This window comes from Perca flavescens, chromosome 3 (genome assembly GCF_004354835.1).
Source record: "Perca flavescens isolate YP-PL-M2 chromosome 3, PFLA_1.0, whole genome shotgun sequence".
NCBI classification, from domain to species: Eukaryota; Metazoa; Chordata; class Actinopteri; order Perciformes; family Percidae; genus Perca; species Perca flavescens.
In genome coordinates this window covers 25,334,313-25,340,312 of record NC_041333.1, presented here as the reverse complement: position 1 = coordinate 25,340,312, position 6,000 = coordinate 25,334,313, and positions in this window count along the sequence as shown.

The window sequence follows — 6,000 nt, the reverse complement described above, 5'->3', positions numbered from 1 at the left end:
TGGGGCTGAATCACCAAACAGCATTCATTCGGTCCGGCTGAGAGCCAAGAATGCAGGAGCTGCTGGGTGGCGTGCTGGGTGATTTCCTGTCTGAGGGGTCTTCTCGTAGTCGTAAAGTGATCCGCCCTCAGTCCAAAAATAACCAGTGTCCCTGCAGGAGATGGCGGTGCAAAGCTTGTGGGGCACTGATGCAGCCTGCCTTGCTTCCTTCCTCAGAGGATGCTGGGAGCATGGATCTGATAGTGGCTTAAAGTTGTACTGTCAGCAGCTGGGAGAGTACAGACAAGGCCATTTGATTTGTGTAAAACAGGTGATACTTCTCTAAGGCCCCAGTCATGTTCTAGTAACAACAATAAGCCAAACTACGACTACTTTTGCTTTCGTGACTTATTACCATGAGTGTTCTGCAGTCGAGTTTAAAAAAGGAAAGGGAGTGACAATCAAAATCAACACAATCTCTCAAGACATTAAATGAAACTGACATCTCCATGTTTATTTTCACAAGAATGTCAGATTTGGGTACTGTGGTTTCACAGTTGCTCTGCTCGGCGACCTCAATGTGCACCAGCAGCATCACAAAATTAGAAGGATAACAAATCAACACGTTTATCATTGCAAGGTGTGCCAGAGAGACACAGAGAGAAAGAAAGAGAGACAGAGAAAATTAGTGACGGATGGATTTTATCGTAAAGAATTGCTGCCGCTGGGAGACGGGGCATGGGAATTGTATCAAAGACCCTAAGTGAGGGTAAAGAGGGAAAACTGATAGCACGCTTTGAAATATCTGACCCTAATAGGCCGAGTATTTCCATGAGGGCTTTGCCTCTCCATAAACAAGGATTACCTTATAGAGAGTTAACTTGTTGTATGTGAGGGAAAGAAAAAAAAGTAAAAGGTGCAGGGGAAAAAGCTAAGCGGATGCTAAAAAGGAGAGAGACCCAATAATGAAATAAATCTGCCCACAGCTTTTTGTTTAATGAATGTGGAGCTAATTTATTTTCCGTATGGCTCTGCAGATTTGCGTGGCACAGAACAGAGCGCGCTCTGTTCTGTGCCAGGTTCAGCGACCAGGTGTGGGACAGACGGGCTGAAACAGTTAAAAGTAAACTGAGTGCAGTGGAAATGGATCTGCTTCAAACTTCTGTGGCCTATTTTTTTCTCCTTTTTTACACGTTTGCCAGGGGAAATACTGTAGACTAGCTGCTGCAATCAAAAACAGTCTGGTTTCTGTATCTATTCACTTCATAGTCACAACATAACAGCCAGCTATGTTTTTGTATCTGAACTGTTGTCAAGATCAGTCACCCATCATCTTTCTATACAGACTTCCTTTGAAATATAAATATGTACTAATGGACAGTAGATACACAAATATCATCATATCATATCAAAGAACAAGGAAGAGTATCTTTTAGATAATTCATTTTGAAACTGACCATGCAGGATAGAGAGATAGAAGTGAGAGATAAAAAGAGAGGGCGAGAGAGTGAGGGGAGATGGAGGAGGGCATTAGTTGAGAAGAAAGAACTACAAACAAACAGTGAGGGAGAAAATATCATAAACAGATCTACTAAGACAATCAAGCAATGTAAATATGAAAAATGCCAAGCTCAAGTAAATGAACCAGTGCAGGAATGAACCTCCCTTCTGTGTCAAGTAACCTCTGTTTATGAAGACAAGCGAGAACGGGCTCTTGACTCGACCGGGCCTTGGGGGACGCCAAGTAGTTTGTACTTTGTGTATTTAATGTTCTGCCTTCCCTCTGTCCTGCTCAACAGGGGACACACACTCTTGTTACAGTGATCATGCAGAAGATGTCTTATAATTAACTTAACGACAACTACTTTGTAACATTGTTGTTTAGATTTCACAAAAACTGACAAGAAATAACACCCATGCATGATTGATAATATCCAGTTGAGTTCAATTACAGTTCATGCACACACCCTGTCATACTTGCTTCTGTTTCCATACAAAATTAAACAACCGTTCAAGTTTGAGTGACAAATGTTTTGGCGAACGGCAGCATTAGCGTTTTAAATCAACGACGCACATGAAATAAACTTCAGCTCGAGCTGTGATCAGAAATCTGCTGTGAGAAGAAGGACTGTCTTTACAGCCTGTCATAGACATCACACATTGGGTCTATGGAGTGGTGTAAACTCTTTAGGGGGGACACATAAGGACTATTAGATTATATTATATGAAAGACTGCAGTTATAAAAAAAGAAGAAGGTCTCAACAGGCCAACAAAACAATCCCAAAGATTTGAGAGAAAAGATGCTATGACAAAAGGTTGATAGTGTCTTTTAACCCCTGTTACTCCCCTTGTCATCCACTTTGTTGCACAATATCAAAATGGCTCAACCAGCATATTTGCTTGTTGCTCAATTTAAGCCACGCTCCAAACTGACATATTGTTTCAATGCAGCAATGTGCATGCAACCCCAAATATGGCTGGCAGACTTTCAAATATGTTTTGGAGATGGAGCAAATGGTGGTTTGGCTCTCCTTAGACAGACAATTTTCAACCAATGAATCAAACAAGCTTAAATTGGACAAATTAGGCGGAGTGTGATCGACTTAAGTTCATTGCTTGTCTTTGGCATGTGGCTCTGGTTTTAGACCAAAACGGAGCATGTTTGTGTTTTTAATGGCTTACTGCTGCCCTCTATCAAAAAATGACAGTCACTGCATTGAGATATGAAAACCAGACACAGTAGCAAAGTTTCCAAACTGTTCAAAAAAGAAATAAAACTGTAACAATGAGATGTCCGTCAAATAATTCCCAGAATTCCATTTCAACCGTGACAGTCATCCCCTCTTTGTCAGCCTGTGAGTCTGCTTCCAGGAATCTAACTGCAGACGCAGCACTTCTTAGCCCAAATGTGTGTTTCATTTGCGCTCTCTGTCTCGAATACACATGTGGCTCAAATATGTGGCCCCAGCGCTCCAACAGAAACAGACTGTGATCCAGCAAGGTTCCTAATGTGCACCTCACTGGAACGTGCCACACTGACACCAAACTAAGTCAGACAGGGCCACGTGGTCGAAAATGTAACACACATTCATCAGAAGCTCAGTCACAGCTCTCTGCAGATTAGTCTAAACTGAATCAGGAATGTTGGACAAAAAACAGTCTAATTAACTAAAAGGAAACGGTGACAGCTCAAGATGACTGCAAATAGTTTAATACATCCTTACAGCATACAGGCCTAGGCCTACACACACCCAAAACCTAAGCCACAACGTGTCACATTGAACTATACAGGCAGACCATTTCTATATTAAAACACTGTTCTATATACGATAGATGATGCACTCAACATCAAGATCATTTAAACTGGTTGAATTAAGTTATGGAGGACAGAAAGATTTGATCAAATCATCACAAAACATCCAGTTATTTATATACAAAGTTATTTGCGCTAAAAACAGTTGTGTTTTTTTCCGATAACACTCTATATGGCCTCATATTGTACATTTGCAATGTTTATACATAACTAGTTTTCACATCTAAGGTGTTTATAGATTGTTGCTCTTCGTTCTGTTGCTGTCTGAGGCACACTCAGGTCATCTGTAATGGTTTCATCGAAAAAGACACATCACAGAGGGAGTGGCATTCCACAGATCCGGCAATAGCGTGGCTTTGGGAGGATTCAGAAAAATCTCCTTGGCCAGAATCACTAGACAGACTGTAAATATTAGACCCATTTAGTATGGTATGTTTGCATCTGTGTGTGTGTGTGTGTGTGTGTGTGTGTGTGTGTGTGTGTGTGTGTGTGTGTGTGTGTGTGTAATATACACCCCCCTCAAAAGCATTTTTTGTTTGTCTTATCTTCACCTTGTTTATAGCTGCTCAGAATGAGAAAAATCATGTTCAAACGAAGCTATGACAAAATCCACCCTAACACAGATTATTAACAGGTTTCATCCAAAGCAAAGAGACTACAGAAAAAAGAAAATATTTGATGTCTTCGATAAACTATGCGATCAACATTAAGAAACTGAATCCACAAACACAGCATGGGACTAAAGGAACCATGACAGCAAACATCCAATCCACCCTGCAGAAAGGTCTTTGAACAGCAGACCAGATCGCGGGGTGATGTGGACCTCAAACTTTGTTTTGGATGAATCAAGCAGAAAGGCAGTTTCATTCAAATAATGTATTAGTAAAAACATTTAATTTATTAAAATTATGTCACGGTACATGATACAAGGCATGACTTGATGGGTATATCAGATTGGAGTTACAGTTCCTTTGTGTCTGTGTCTGGGAGAGAACTTTTCATATCTACTATTCCAGGTTAAACTGTCTACCATATCTAAAACATGTGGGAATTCTTCTTTTGCATGGAATTTCGCTTTAAGGAGCTGTATTCCATAAAAAAATGTGCTAGGGAGCCATAAGAGAGCTTCCAAACCAACCCTCAAACTAGTCATATAATTTACATCTTTGAAACAGAGTACTGCAAACAGCTCTTTAGAGTGTCTGCTCTGATGACAGGACATATACAAGGATTTAAATATACTTAACATGCTCTTACTGAAATTACTGATCTGTGAACCAAATAACAGATCATATTCATATATAGAAAACATTTGGCTTAAACACATTTACAGTAAGATTGGCTTGAAGCATTGCAAAGGTTACAGCATATCATCAGCATCACTATATGGAAGCATCTATTGCAGCAGGTACATCGATCCTACTGCATTAACAGTGCTAGTTGTTTGTCATTTCGGATAGATTGCAGCACTGCGATTCCTTTCCTTTATAAAGCCAATACTCTTTATCCAGAGTGAGCTTTCAGCTACTGGTGTAAAACATTACCTCGTTTGAATTTTACATTCAATAAAAACACATTTGTGAGACAACAAAAGAGAACGAGAGAGAGAGAGCTGGGAAAGAGAGAAAGAGCAAAATAGCTCAGGCTTCCAAGGTATATAGCAGGCTGCTTGCCAGATGCAGTCCCAGCAGCTGGATAACAGATACAATGAAATTTCAGATCATTCTATAAATACCACTACCAGCTGCTTCCAGTTAATGTCAGATGATTATTAAAAAGTGATACGGATTAACTGTTTGTTATAAGCTATTGAGCAATAATGTCCTTTTCTCTGGACACACCAGTCATTACTACCCAGGGGGCACAGGGTGACAGAAATAAGTCTGAGATAATATATTAGTGTCTTAAACTGATCTGACAAGAAATGGATTATGAGGTATTTTGCCTGGGGGGGGGCTCCCCTGGGACATAGCTTTTGTTTTTGTGGTGTCTCTCTTGTTGCATTAGTTTATGTGGAGTTGTACAAGGAATTATATGCATAGGTCATAGATGTGGGGACTGACAGCATCTTTCACTGGTTTACCCACCAGCTCCCTACGCTCCTCCCAAGGGGGCTTCTCCTGTTACCTGCTAATGCCTCCCAGTCTCCCAGCTTTTGGGCTGAACATAACTTTTTTTTTTTTACCTTACTGCTTTTTGTCTCAAAGGTGAACATGCAAACAAATACAGACACCTTTACTTTAACCAGGGGATCACAAAACCAAGTAACAGCAAAATTTGTACAATATGCTGCAATTCAGTATAATAACAGTGCCGTAAATAGGGCTCATAAAATGAAATTGTCAGAGATGTGTTTTTTTTTAGGCCTCATTTTGGTGTATTGTACAATATCAAACTACATTTTGTTTTTTTGTTATTTTATCAAACTTCTCTACATAACAATTTGAAGAGAAAAACAATGAACATAAGTGCACGCTGGTGCAAAACTAATCCCTTGAGCTTTAATATCTCTCTCAAATAATCTAATCATTTAAACTCAAATTCATATTGGACCAAGATCGCTGAGCCAGTTTTAAATTAATGCATTCATTTGTCAATGCATCACCTGTGAATGCTAGAGTTGCCAACAGGCTTGATACAAGTGTCACATTTCACCTTTACCTGACAGAGCTGACAACAGGCTGTCTTGGGACATGCTTACCCAAAA